Source organism: Mercenaria mercenaria, unplaced genomic scaffold, assembly GCF_021730395.1.
Source record: "Mercenaria mercenaria strain notata unplaced genomic scaffold, MADL_Memer_1 contig_4874, whole genome shotgun sequence".
Lineage (NCBI taxonomy): Eukaryota > Metazoa > Mollusca > Bivalvia > Venerida > Veneridae > Mercenaria > Mercenaria mercenaria.
The window spans coordinates 44,929-60,867 of NW_026463137.1; the positions used below are offsets into that span (position 1 = coordinate 44,929).

Below are 15,939 nucleotides of genomic sequence, written 5' to 3' on the forward strand. Positions count from 1 at the left end.
GGAAACGCTGACAGAATCTTCTTCCGTGCCCGATTCAGAAATACCCTACAAATAAAAGACAAACATAGCAAAATGTCTAAAAAGATAAATATCTACATATTTATTGGAATGCTTCATTCGTGTTTATAAAACACTAAATTACTTTTTCATGAATGGTGTCAAAGACTTTTTAAGTCCTGAATTTCGTTAAAATCATTAAAGTTTTAATTAAAGTGTATTTTAGAAACAAAAACACATATTCATAATGTTAATAATAAGACCAAACTTCAATTTGAAAGCAAATTTATGAATATAGAATATGAGTTTTAGTTTCTTAAATGTTTTAAAAATGCCAGATCACTATAAGAAATGACCGCGTCGGGAATCCAATCCGGACAGCCGCGGCAATTGACCAATTTGCCGCTACCAAAAGCGCTATAGAGGACTTTATATTCAATACGCGTTGAATATAGATATTTATAAATGATGCAGTTTACTTCGAGTAAACCGTTACAAACACTTTTCGATTTTTGTTTTGAAAAAAATTGTAAAAACGACTAATTCTAATGTGTTTTCCGTAACATAAAGTACGTCAGTAATTAAGTTTCAAAGCATTGTTGAGAAATTTAGCATTTTCAAGATATCTTAAATTGTTGTTGTTGAACGATCTGGATGTCAGTCCCTTAAGGAGTCGTATAATTGTAATTTAAGTAAATATTAAACATACATACAGAAATGGTCCCTTCCGTGCCAGATTCTGACTGTTTGTCACTAAGCTCCTACGAGCATCGGAATGAAAAAGAAAAAAGGTCACATTAAGCATGAATATACAGTTGAATATCGTTACCTCGATATCGGTTAGCTCGATACTCCGGTTAGCACGATGTGTTTTAGTTGGTCCCGATTTTTCCCTGTATATTTTAATGTAATTATCTATCATTACCTCGATATGATTTGCTCGATATTTTGTTTAGCTCGATGAGATTTTTCAGTCCCCTCAACTTACCTGTATTGTTTTTACACCTGGTTTCGTCGATATCACAGCTTGTCAAAAAATATCCATGTTATTTGTAAGGTGTGAAAATCAACCTACTGTTGTTCGGCGATGTATTAATAATAATCAAGCTAGTTTGTGTGTTTGTTTTGTTTGTTATTTAGTCTTTAATCCAATTTAAATGTCAGGAAGTTTGCATTTAATTCCCAATAATTAGTCTTATAAAACAGCGTGCAAGCGAGCAAGCTGTTTTCCAATATAACAACTAATTTGGATGAAATATTTTTCTGTTTGACGGAGTAAAAATCTGCCATTTAGGATTGAGTAACAATATGCGTATTTAACTGGCAAATTTTCGTTATCGAAGCACAGTCAAAATGACTACTCAGCTAGGAACATTACCGCTGCATTCAGACTTCTTTAGGGAAAGAATAAAAATGCTAATGTTTTCACGTATATTTTGAAAAATTAAAAAAGTTGTATGTATGTACATGTATTTACTATTTAATTAAACTGCTTTATTTGTCAATAAAATTAAAATCGTATTTACGTTTTATATTATTTCTTTTCCCTTTCAAACCCCCTGGAATACGCATTGGATATAATTACAATATAGACGTCCGACACAAGTACAAAGTAGTCCCAGACAGTCGATATCGTTACGAAGAACTTTGGATACGTCGATGCAATTTTTACAGTCCCTTGAATATCGAGGTAACGGTATTCGACTGTATATCATGGACAGTATCTCTTCATAGAGTTCAATAAATCTTTATTCTTAGATAAGCAACAAATATTGTAAAATACTAAGCTATTCACCTATGATATTACCGGGTATCAGGATACTGTTAACCATTATATTCGAAATTTTAAACATGTTCTGTTCCAATCGAATATGTATATGTTTGGGCGTATCATATTTGCCTCGGATGAAAAAGGCAAACGTTTACGTTTAAGCCCACAAATAACCCCTTGGACACACCCCTAACCCCCACCCCCACTTGGACAAGCATATGTAGGTAAAACATCCCCTGGACAAAGTAACCAGAGTAATTTGATACAGTGTACCCCCTGGAAAACCTAAGTAAGGCATTTTTTCCATTTTTCAAGAAAAATAACCCCCTCCCCGGACAAGCCATCGTGAAAGAAGACACCACCCTCCCCCCCCCCCCCCCTCTGACGCGCACCCCCTTGACAACCCATGGAAGGCATCTGTTTCTGACCCCCCCCTACCCCCCCCCCCCCCCCCCCCCCCACACACAACTTAACAAGCCATCTCAAAAGATCCCTCTGGACAGACACCCCCTGGACAACCTATGGAAGGCATTTTGCCTAAAAAAACATCCCCATGTACAAGCTGTTTCCAGAGGCCCCGCACCCTGGACAGACACCCCCGCCCCTGGACAACCTATGGAATGGATTTTTATTTCCAAAAAATCTCTCCAGAAAAGCTGTCTCAAAAGACATCCCTCTTTAAACAGACGCCCACTTAACAACCTATATGAAAGGCATTTTTTCTGACCTCCCTCCCCCCCCCCCCCCCCCCCCCACCCGTGGTCAAGCTATATCCAGAGACGCCTCTGGACAGACACCCCCAGAACAACATATTTGGAACAGGTATTACTTTTTTCTGAAAAATACCCCCCTAGAAAAGCCGTCTGAAAATACCCTGCCCCCTCTTAAACAGACACCCATTGGACAACCTATAAAAGGCATTCTTTTTCTGAAAAACATCCCCCCCCCCCTCCACCCCTGGAAAAGCCATCTCAAAAGAACAGCCCTCTCCCCTAAAAAAAGACACTTACCTGAAACCTATATGTAAGGCATTTTTCCTGGAAAATAGGTTGTCCAGTGGGTGTCTGTTTAAAGGGGCATTGGGAATCTTTTGTGACGGCTTTTCCAGGGGTTGTGGGATGCCTTACATAGGTTGTCCAGTGGGAGTTAGGTCAAGGTTGTCCAGGGGCTGTCTCTCCAGGGAGGTCTTTTAAGATGGCTTGTCCGGGTCAGAGGGGGTGGGGGGGGGGCGGGTGGAGGGGGCAAGGGATCTGGTTTAAAAAAATACCTTCCATAGGTTGTCCAGAGGGACTTTAATGATTGCTTGTCGAGGGGGTAAGTTTCTGTAAAATTGCCTTTCTTAGGTTGTCCAGGGGGGTACACTGTGTAAAATTACTTCGTCCAAGGGGTGATCCTCCTACTTATGCTTGTCCAAGGGGGTATTTGTTGGCTGAAATGCCTTCTATGATGGGGGGTGGGGTGCGGATATTTTCTGGAATAGCCAATTGAAGCGCCCTCTGTTTTAAAAGAGAACCGATATTTCTGGTTCCTTCTATGTTATAATTTCTAAGTAGCTGGAAACCAATATCACTGGTACCCGTCTAAATTCTATTTATCAGATTGTAACTTTTAAATGCGTACGAGACAAGTATCCTATTATAACTTCTAAGATTGAAAGTACGAAATATACTATCTATCTGAATGAAAAATGTGCGAAAATTGAGACTTAATGAAACACTTTTAAAGTGTATAATGAAATTTATAGTAAGCGATTAGCAAATTAGGACTTAGAAGAAATATGGCGTATAAAAATTTTAACTGGTGTAGACTTTGTAGCACCTGTCATGATCCGCAATGCTTGGTTCTGGACCTTGTCTAAAGCCTGTTGGTTAGTTTTGGCAGTAGTGGACCAGGCAGTTGAGCTATACTCTAAATGGGGTCTCACTGTTCCCTGATATACTGTCTTGAGTATTTGCTCATTTGCTCCCCATATTGTTCCAGCAAGTTTGCGCATCATGGCAAGCTTCTTACGCCTACGGGCCTTCCCTTCTGCTTGACTAATGTGGGGCTTCCAGGTTAGCCGTTTGTCAAAGGTCACTTCGAGGTATTTTGCCTCGTCTGCTTCAATCAGCGAAGTATTTCCCATCTTGATTTTACCCGCCCTCTGCTTTGACGACAGGGAAAATAGTGTAGTGGACGATTACTCTATATTGATCGATACCCACCAATCTTCAGCCCAAGCTGAAAGCTTGTTAATGGCTTCTTGCATCCTGTATGTGGCTGTAGTGGCATGTTCTTCCTTACACCATAACACCAGATCGTCAGCGTAGAGGGCAGCCTTAACTCCTTTCAGTAGTTCAGACACAAGGTCATTGATGAAAAGCAAGAAGAGAGTAGGGGATAAGACTCCGCCTTGTGGGACACCATGACGCAACAGGAACTTCCTACAGCTGGCATGTTCTAAATTGACTCTTGCTCTCCTGTTGTGGAGGTATGACTTAATCCACCTCAGCATGTGACCTCCTACTCCAGTCCTCATCAGCTTGACAAGGAGTCCATCAGTCCAGACTTTGTCAAACGCCCTCTGCAGATCAATCCATGCTGTAAGCACGACTTTCTGCTCTTGGAAGGGGTCCTCTATCTCTTGCGATAGATAAGTGGTCTGGTCCTCAGTGGAGAGGAATTGTCTGAAGCCAGCTTGTTGCGTTACGAATAGGTTGTTAATCTCCATGTACCACTTCAGGCGTGCATTCACAATCCTCTCCATGGTCTTTCCAACACAGCTGGTTAGGCTGATAGGCTGATTGGGCGGTAGCTTGCAGCCTTCTTTGGATCCTTCCCTTTCTTGTGGATGGGGATCATGACTGCCTCTTTCCATATCTGTGGAAGCAGTCCTTGTGTCTAGCTGTAGTTGCAAATTTCCAGGAGTTTGCAAATTGCTACAGTGCCTAGATTGGTCAGCATTTCATTTGTGACACCATCTGGTCCAGGAGCCTTCTTTGTCTTCAACTGCCTAAGAGCTGTCTGTAGCTCATGCAGTTTAAGACCCTGCTTCATGCATTCTGGTGTCACTTGGCTTGTCTGCCTTTCCCTTTTTTTCTCTTCGGGCTTCCCTTTGCCGTTCCCTGTTGATGCGGATGTTGGAAACATCTTTGTCGTCAGAGGCAAAAGTGTTTGCCGCTTGTTTACCCGTCAACAGTTCACCATTCTCTTCCAGAGTTACTGAGCCTCTTCTGTTTCTTCATCGTTCAGCTGTCTCGTCAATCTCCACAGCTTTTGGCCATCTCGCTCTAGGTTGAGCGAGGCTGTTTTGTTTCTCCAGCTCTTCCTCTGTGCTTCCCGTTTGTGCCTGAGGAATTTGGCCTTGGCTTGCTGTAGAGAGAGGGTTACTTTCTTGTGAGGGATTGTTTTCTGCTTCCTCCTTGGCTTCTGATAACTTTGCCTGTCGATTCTCCAACTCATCACTCCAGTAGGGCTTATAGTCCTGTCTTGTTCCCCTTGGAATGGCGCTGTAAGCAGCCTTAAGTATACTGGCGTTGAAGTCTTTGACAACCGGGTTGGTGTCTCTACCTTCCACTCTGATGTCTTTACAGAGCTAATCACTCAGACTTTGGTAAAAGGTCCACCTGGCCTTCTTGTAGTTCCATCTGGGGATGTTAGGTGAAGTAGAGGCTATGCGGTCCATAGTAAGTTGGACTGGGCGATGGTCGCTACCTCCTAGTTGTTCATTGACTTCCCGCTTGACATGTCCATGTATGTCATCAGTACATAAAGCAAGATCAGGGGTTGATGTTGTTCGCCAGCTTCTGGAGTAAAAAGTTGGGAGATCATCTGGCTTGTTGATGAGGTTTAGCTTGTTATCATCTTGCCAGGTCTCCACTTCCTCTCCACGTTTATCCATGTGGTCATATCCCCAGCTTTGTGAGTGACTGTTAAAGTCTCCTACAATCATGAACCTGGTTTCATCAGCTGTAACTTTGTCAAGGGACAGAGCTGTGTCACTTGGAGAGTATATGTTCACAAGTTTCAAACTGAACTCGTTCTTTCTGAGGCTCAGAACTTGGAACTCGGAGTCATCCATATGCGTGTTGGTCTGGACAGCGCTGATGTTGTTCCTGACCAATGTCATGATGCCTCCTTTTCGTCTGCCAATTCTGTCACAGCGGAAACACTGGTATCCTCTGACTTTGAAGGATTTCTCTGGCTGTAGGTGAGTTTCCTGAATGCAATAGACATTGATGTCTTTCTCATGGAGGATATGCTCAAGTTCAGCTTTCTTGTTAAAGACACCCTCCGCATTCCAATGCATCAGCCTGAAAGGTTAATGCGAATTGGTTCTTTTCCTTGGTATGTTCCTCCTTCTTCTCTTTGCATGTTGTGGATTGAAGGAGGGATCCCCAGTAGCTGTGGGTGGACTCTGTCGAGGCTCAGAGCCCGGCACTGAATCCCCCTGGAGGGACCTCAGAGATTCAGCACCACATTGTTGAATACCGGATGGTTGTGTAGTCATAGCGATATTGCATGGTGCTGTGGTTCGTTAAGAGAGTGCCAATGGCCCAGCACCTCTGTCTTCAACTCTCTAGGTTTCTTTCGGGGTTACCTCACCCTTAGTTCCGAGTTAAAACCCTATCCTGGGAACACAGGAGCTATTTGTCCCATAGCTGGGGGTCTGTTCATAGGCATCAGGGCGTGTCCACACACCGGTGGGCCTAGCATGCAACATGTCTGGGGGCAGACCTCCTCCGAGTCCCCTGCAGTTCTAACTGAGGCCGCAATGTGCTCAGTTACCGTGTGGCGCCAACTCGGAGGCACTGCAAAAGGGCTTGTCTGCAGAGAGGCTATGTACTGGCAGGGAAGACTTACGCACTCGGCTCCTTTTTCACCAGAAGGCTAGCCAGCGGTGGAGGCTGAAAGCGGAAGGTGACAAACACACAACACACAGCACACCACACTTGACGCATCAGCAGACCAATTTGTATGAAATTTACACAAAATATGTCAAAAAATATCAATTGACCCACTGAAGTATTCTTGAGACTTTGCATATTTATTCAGAACTATGCTTCCTTGTTTAAAGGCATACGTATATATCTAATAAATCTTCAGCCACTTGCACTTATACTCAGTCATTTCAACTATACATTGTTGATTCGCTAAATGTATTTTTTAAGCAGCCATTCTTGGTTTTGGTATCTACGATTAACAGATTTTATCACTTGAATATCTTGTGATGCACAATACAGTTTTCGAAAAAAAAACTGTTTTTCTTTGATGTACTTGTCTTTACTTGTTATGAATCTTAACAAACATTACACCTAATTGATGCTTATTTCACCAAATATTTTAGCAGTAGTCTAATTATCAAATATGTTTTCATCCTAGTGCATAATAAATCATCTTTCCTTTTAATAACTACTATTAGTATTATTATTAGATGTTAAATGTTAAAATTTGATATTGTTTACAAACAGTGGCTGAAGTCCCATAGCACAATTAACCTTATGTTAAAAACAGATAGAAATACATCCACAATACAGAATATGCATTATAACACGGTTAGAAAAGGCATTTTCTGCTAAATTTGCACCTGAACGTGCACTGTCGGAGAGTAATAATAAGAATGAATTCAATATTACTTTCTGCAATATCAACCAAATATCAAAACCTATTGCAGATAGAAAGAAATAACAATTACCGATATTCAAGTAAAAAAGCAAATTTTGTTATTATATTTCGATTCCTAATATGTTGGCCATTGTGTAAAGTTCCTTTCCTGGTGCTTTCTACTTTTTTTAACAATTAATACATTTTTACATTTTTAGAACTCGTTTATCTTTGATCAAGTTTAAAGATGTGTTACAATTAAAGTATAGTTACCAAATGGTATAATATAAATAGACAAACCTTCGATAATCCATCAAATAATTTCGAAAGTAAGTAATTCGTATCAGTTTGCAGCCGTTCAAAATTGGTTGCATTTGATTGTATTAAGGTGTTTCCATTCGCATCCTGCAATACAATTTTAGTACATGACAGATTATGCACTATTGCCAATAACTGGCATTATCATGATTATCTTTAGTTTCATTAATGAAATTCATACCTATGATCAATATGTTTTAAACGATGCCAATTACTAACAAGAATGTACAGTAATGATACAGTAATTGTTACATTGATTATAATACATTTTGATATTTATATTTTGAAGAAATGAATCTGTGAAAAATGTCACTGCTTTATCATAATCATTCACAATTGTAAGCATACAAGTATTGCATGCATCGACGATTTACAGCCGTGGATAGTATTTACAACGAAACAAGAATAATTCTATGGAGAACTGTAGGGGAATTCCAGTTACAGTGCGCATGCGCAAAAATTGAGGCCAGTTGAAAGTAAACATCAGTCAATTGATGCTCCCATTTACAGACGATACAGTAAATCACTCCGAGAGTGATAAAATAAAACAATGAAAATAAAAAAAAATCGACATATTCACTATACCACGGCATAAAATCATCGATAAAAATTGGAACCAAAATAGACAGGCATTTGCCTACTATACCGTCTAACAATCAAGCCCATGCCCGAGTGGTCAGGGCATTAGGCTACCAATTTTGAGACCTGTCTTGTTCTTTCCTTTTTTTAGAAAAAAGTTGTTAATTTTATTAAAAGTTCTTTATTTTTTTGTAATATTACCAGTCCGCTCAATACGTCCCGTCATTTTAAGCATAACGTTGCAAACGTCATTCAAACGTAGTTAGAGGTAACTGTAATAAGCGGGGGCCTCCGTGGCCGAGTGATTAAGGTCGCTGACTTCAAATCACTTGCCACTCATCGATGTGGGTTCGAGCCTCACTCAGGGCGTTGAATTCTTCATGTGAGGAAGCCATCCAGCTGGCTTACGGAAGGTCGGTGGTTCTACCCAGGTGCCCGCTCGTGATGAAATAATGCACGGAGGGGCACCTGGGGTCTTCCTCCACCATTAAAGCTGGAAAATCGCCATATGACCTGTCATGTGTCGGTGCGACGTTAAATCCAAGAAAAAAACTGTAATAAGCGTATTATAAATCTATTATTTGCAAAATTCTAAAAATATACTATTCAAATCATCATCACGCCTTAGAATTATGTTTTAATTTTGAATATATATTACGAAATCGGAAATGTTTGCTTTTAGAGAATGTTTACAACTTTTACAGCGAAAGGTCCGGAAAACTACTCGTACTAACTGAGATATTAACGGAAATAATTGCACCTTTTGAGACCTCATCTATATTTGTGTTATGAACGCAAGAGTAATACAACTTCTGCATGGTGTTAATAACAAAAGAGTAATACAACTTCTGCATGGTGTTAATGAAGAATCTAGCCTCTTTTCTGTAAAAAAAATATGTTTCTATTATGTTTTGTTTGAAAGTTACTGGCAAAAACTAGCGATTTCGGTCCGGAAACTACTGGGAAACAAGTATCCATTTCTTGTGTTGTTTTCATCGAACTATGCTGTCTGTCTAAATTTTATCTCATTTGTTTGTTTGTTTGTTTTGGGTTTTCCAACATTATTTCAGTTATGCAACGGCGGGCATTTAACCTAACCAGTTTTCCTGGATTCTGTACCAGTACAAACCTGTTCTCCGCAAGTAACTGCCAACTTCCCCAGATGAATAAGAGGTGGAGGACTAATGATTTCTGACACAATGTCGATTATCAAATAGTCATGGAGAACATACGCCCCGCCCGATGATCGAACTCACGACCCCACGATCCCTAGACCAAAGCTCTACCTACTGTGCTAAGCGGGCGGGCTTTGTCTCATTTATAATGTCTATGTTTAGATAATATTGAAAATGTGAAAGTTTAAGAATTACCTTTTTTCTATATTAATTTAATTTTGCTAAATTATAAATCTTATATTTAAAACAATAGAGCTAAGATGGCCCTAGGTGGCTCATCTGAGAAACACACCATAACAGTGTAAACATGTTTTACCAAGTTATTTCATGGAAACACATATTCTGACCAATGTTTATTAAAATTGGAACAAAAATCTTGAGGGTAAACAAGTATTGTCTTAGATTTTACCTAGTGACCTGCTTTTTGACCCCACATGATTCATGCTTGTTTAAAATCCCATAAAAACAAACATTCTGACAAAATTTCAAAAACAAATTGAGCAAAAAGTGACAAGGTTTTTCTTTGATTTGACCTAGTGACCTAGTTTTTGATCCAAGCTGACCTATATTCAAATTTGATCTAAATTTGATCAAGGCAATCAGTCTGATTATAATTTCATGAACCTCATTTGAAAAATGCAGCCACTATTGCATACATAACGTTTTGCTTTGATTTGTCCCAGCTACCTAGTTTTAACCCAAGATTATCCATATCCAAACTTGACCTTTTTTCATCAACGTTAACATTCCGATCAAATTTTATGAATATCCAGCTTAAAATACAGCCCCTATTGCGTACATAATGTCTTTGGTTCGAATTAATGTTTCTACCAATGATAATAATTTTACGCGGATCTCGCGTATTGGGAAGTCAACTGTTTTGACCCAAACAACTATGTACATATATTATGTGCTCTTCGGCTAAAACTGTTTTACTTTTAGAAATATTACTACAAATAGATACTCATTGGTTAAAAGGTTTAAATGGGCTAAATTTAATATTAATACCGAGTCTTATAGTCAAGGCATACCCGAGTTTGTCCGTCGTATTGTGATATGACCTCGCTTGCTGTAATGTTGATTTGTTCCAGACATTTCTATTAAATATGTTCTGACTTTGTTTATAAACTGACTGAACTAGAAAATGCTTTTGTAAAAAAGCGCATGTCTCCCCCAATGCAAAGTCCTATAGGCAAGAAGTCAATAGGGGTCAGGAGCGAAAGTCAAAGAGACACTGATGGTTGACTGCAATAGGGATCATCTACTTGGCATGTCCAGTCATCCCGCTAAATTCAACACTCTTGGCCTAGTGGTTCTCAAGTCACTGTTCAGGCTCCTGTGACCTTGACCTTTGATCAAGTGACCTCAAAATAAATAGGGGTCATCTACTCTGCATGTCCAATCATCCTATTAAGTTTCAATATTGTAGGTCAAGTGGTTCTCAAGTTATTTCCAAAAAATGATTTTACATGAACAGGCCCCTGTGACCTTGACCTTTAATAGACTGACCCCAAAACAATAGGGGTCATCTACTTTGCATGTTCAATCATCCTATGAAGTTTCAACATTCTGGGTCAAGTGGTTCTCTAGTTATTGATCAGAACTGGTTATCAATGTTCAGGCCTCTGTGACCTTGCCCTTTCACGGAGTGACCCCAAAAACAATAGGGGTCATTTACTCTGCATGAACAATCATCCTATGAAGTTTCAACATTCTGGGTCGAGAGGTTCTCAAGTTATTGATTGGAAATGGTTTTCCATGTTCAGGCCCCTGTGGCCTTGACCTTTAACAGAGTGACCCTAAAATCGTTAGGGATCATCTACTCTGCATGACCAATCATCCTATGGAGTTTCATCATTCTGGGTCAAGTGGTTCTCAAGTTACTGACCGGAAATGGTTTTCAATGTTCAGGCCCCTGTGACCTTGACCTTTCACAGAGTGACCCCAAAATCGTTAGGAGTCATCTACTCTGCATGACCAATCATCCTATTAAGTTTCAACATTCTGCGTCAAGTGGTTCTCAAGTTACTGACCGGAAATGGTTTTCAATGTTCAGGCCCCTGTGACCTTGACCTTTAATGGAGTGACCCCAAAATTGATAGGAGTCATCTACTTTGCATGTTCAATCATCCTATGAAGTTTCAACATTCTGGGTCACGTCGTTCTCTTGTTATTGATCGGAAATGGTTTTCCATATTCAGGCCCCTGTGACCTTGACCTTTGATGGAGTGACCCCAAAATCAATAGAGGTCATCTACTCTTCATGACCAATCATCCTATGAAGTTTCAACATTCTGGGTCAAGTGATTCTCTAGTTATTGATCGGAAATGGTTTTCAATATTCAGGCCCCTGTGACCTTGACCTTTGACGGAGTTACCCCAAAATCAATAGGGGTCATCTACTCTTCATGGCCAATCATTCTATGAAGTTTCAATATTCTGGGTCAAGTGGTTCTCTAGTTATTGATCGGAAATTGTTTTCAATTTTCAGGCCCCTGTGACCTTGACCTTTGACTGAGTGACCCCAAAAACAATAGGGGTCGTCTACTCCAGCAGCCCTACAACCCTATGAAGTTTGAAGGTTCTAGATCAAATGGTTCTCCAGTTATTGCTCGGAAATGAAGTGTGACGTACGGACGGACGGACGTTCTAACGAAACGGTATTTATGTGACACCCCCATTGTTCTCTCTATTGTTCTAACAGTCACATAAAAAGAAAAAGGTCACATAAACAGAACGGAATGAATGACATCAAAGAGAAAGTACCGTTATGCAGTCACTTAACCATCATTTCGCGGGCACGGAAGGACGGACGGACGGACAGGGCAAAAACAATATGTCTCCTGGGGGAGACATAAGTATTGTTGAAAGTGCTGCTATTTAAACTCAATTTCGCCCAGTGTTCTGAGAGGAGATTCATTTACGTAGTTGTGTACTTTTGTACTTTTCCATTTACACCAGAAAGGTCTATTTGAACGTTTATTCCAGTTTCATACTTCATACATCAAAGTCTGTCTTTACATTAGCATGCCATATGATTCAGAAACTCCATCAAAAGTCAGAATGTATCATTATAAATTGTCTAGAGCAAGAGTATATTTAAGATAATTTTTTATTGAACGTATACACATGCAAAACATTTTCATTGTTTTCCTTATCTGGTGAGTATAGTTGTACGTAATAAATGATCTTATTGTATACACAACTATATGATTAAAAAGGTAAAGCAGTAAGGAAGACAAAATAACTTGCCTGTAACGCTTCAGAGCTAACATAATCGTCAGTGCCACACGAAACAGTAGAAGTGATACATGAAATGGTTTCTACAGCAGTACTTTTTAGCTCTATTGCATGGGATTGTTTATGTGGGGTCTGTAATAAACATAGGATCCCGAACATTATATCAAACAGTAAATGTAAGAAATAATTGAAAGTTAAGGAAGATAATAGAATTTCAAAACTGTGCGTTTATTCCAGTTTTATACTTCATACTTCAAAGTCTGTATTTACATTAGCATGCGATATGATTAAGAAACTCCACTAAAAGTCAGAATGTGTCATTATACATTTTCTAGAGCAAGAATATATTTAAGATATATACACGTATACAGATGCAAAGTTGCACTTAATAGATGGTCTTATTGTGAACACACTAATAGGGTTAAAAGGAAAAGCCGTAAGGAAGACAAAATAACTTGCCTGTAACGCTTCAGAGCTAACATAGTCGTCAGTGCCACACGAAACTGTAGAAGTGATACATGAAATGGTTTCTACAGCAGTACTCTTTAGCTCTATTGCATGGGATTGTTTATGTGAGGTCTGTAATAAACATAGGATCCCAGACATTATTACAAACATTAAAAGTCAGAAATGATTGAAAGTTAAGGAAGATAGATGAATTTCAAAACTTTGCAGAAATCACATTTTAAGGTGTTTACACGATTATTTCAAATAGGTAATTTTCCCTATAATTTTATACGAAAATGGGTTTATGTAGTTACTATAATTGACTTCAAAGACTAGAAATAATATTGTGTCCATACTTGCTCATATATTAATCAACGATGCATAGTGTTACCGAAATACGTGTTTTTGTGTCTGGCGAAATACATATCAATAATACAGACAAAAAAGTGCCGAGTATTGACAAGAACACTGTCGTTACTCACTGAGGTTGTTTTGTACGTTCGGATCTAAATTTGTTCTACCATATAGAACTTGATTAACTATTAGCCTGCTAAATTTCTAAAATTAAATGGTCAATCATTTAATTTGGACAGTGCCATATATTATTCGAATGGGGTGTTTACTGAATGAATAGTGAACATTTCAGACTATGATCAAGCTGCACGGATGTGCAGGCTGATCTTGGTCTACACTGGTCGCAAAAGCAGAATCACTTGCCGCTAGCAGGCTAAAGGTTAAACACCTCAGAATACACTCTACAAATAATAGTTAATAAAAAGATAGCGTCGTGTGCTTGTATCATACAGATTAGAAACATCAGGACTTCACGCATCTTTTCACAATGGGACTCTATTGAAAAATCACAATTATCATAACATTTTCGCGTAAAAATGCATTCTACAATGCGTAGTGGGTTAACCTCTGGTTTATACAAATAATAGTAATTATAAGAAAACGAGCAAACTGGAAGAGCTACAGTGGTTACATTGTAAGGTAGATGGCCAGTGAATAGCAAATCAGGTTGCCCGAATATACTACATATCCTGCACAATAATGCAGTGGACCGTACCGAAACCCTGCCTCGCTAGGTCGATTAAAATGGAATATAGATTTTAGTGAAACTTCTCAAAGTCGTAAATAAATATATGTCCTATAATATAGTGAATCAAACTGTTTAGGTCTTTTTGATTGTTTTTAAGATATTTGCCCATGATAAAAGTGATCCACAATTTTCAAGCAGGTTTTAAGCCATTATTTTGAATTATTTAATGTTTCACGTGTTCTGGCATCATTTTTAAACTTAGAAAGATAGAAACTTTGCCGAAGTAATAAATTTACTTACAGGCTGCTAATAATTCATAATAATGATAATCATTTCCGTACGCTGAATCCAGACTTTATTCTACATTATCCGGATAAATGACTTCACGCCATCACTCCCTGTATATCAAATATGCAAAACCATCTTAAGAAATACATTATTTTACAATTGTCATTTGCATTAAAATTTAAATGTTCCTGAGTTAAGACTCACATAGAACGTGTATACAATATTGGGTGCTTTGACGTATTTGTTCTGGTGTAATATGGTGGTGATTGATTTGAATCAATTCTATCTATTCATAATAAACTTATAGTACTAACTTGTATCCACGCGGATATCATTTATGGGAAATATTTATGCTGTGTACTTGTGTATGTATTATGTACCTCGATGAAAACTGATTTTGTTCCCAACAAAGCATCGAATAGATTTTCAGAAAGTTTAAATCAATGCCACGTTGGATAGTCAAGACACAGCTGAGTTTGATCTCCCAACGAACAGATCTTAATGCCAGATTGCATATTAAACAATTCGAAAAGTTCTATTTCGGCTTTAAATTTCTTTTTAACCGTGATCAATTTAACATTTGTCTCTTCTTCTCCCCTATCTCCGTAGGTATTTCGTATAGCGGGAAAGGTTTACATAAATTTATAGTCACTATATTTCAGAGGCGATGTGGAGCCATTCATCCTTAGAAAGTCACGCACAAGGCTAATAAAAAAAGGAAATTTAAAACTCATTTCCCATTTCTAGTCCTTAAATTGCATTTTTTTTTCTTTGTTTAACGCCGTTTTAACAGTATTCAGTTATATAACGACGGGTAGTTAACTTAACCAGTGATATTGGATTCTATACCAGTCCAAACCTGTTCTTCGCAAGGCATAGTCAACTACCCCATCATGTATCAATCAGATGTGGAAGACAAATATTTCAGACGAAATGTCTTTTATTATCACGGAGAATATACGCATCGCTCTTGAGTCGAAATCAGGACCCCGCGATCATTTAGTCTGTACTCTCCCTAATGAGCTAGGCGGTCAGGCATTTAACATAACCAGCTATTTAATAGCAAACGTCAGTTTGCATTAACTGTTTCCAATTAAAGAATCTCCCAAAAGTATTCAATAGAAATACTTTCGCTTCGTATGTCATAACTAATAGCATTTCATTAGGTTCCATATTTGACACTTTTAGAATATTTGTTTTATAGTTTGACTTTTACTCCAAGAAGGATATCCTAAAGACTTCAGTCACACGTATATTGTTTCGCATGCGGTTGTTATTCAAGTGTACTTCCAAATATACTATAGTATACATGTATGTTGATTCTCGAAACTAGTTGATATTTATGACAAAATCCCACCTTTCTGCTTTGCCGTCTACACTGTAATGACTTTTTATCAGATAAGTGTTTCATAAAGTTATACATATGTATTTCATGATGGTTTTTTCTTCTTTTTTTATTGTGGCATAAACTTGTGACTGACTAGTGAACTCAAATTGTT

The 15,939-nt window shown here is 38.6% G+C and overlaps 1 protein-coding gene across 1 annotated transcript in view; it reads right to left on the minus strand.

The window, feature by feature from the left end:
* Nucleotides 1–15,939, minus strand: part of LOC128554251 (pneumococcal serine-rich repeat protein-like) — a 49,505-nt gene that overhangs the window by 28,323 nt on the left and 5,243 nt on the right. The window lies entirely within an intron of this gene.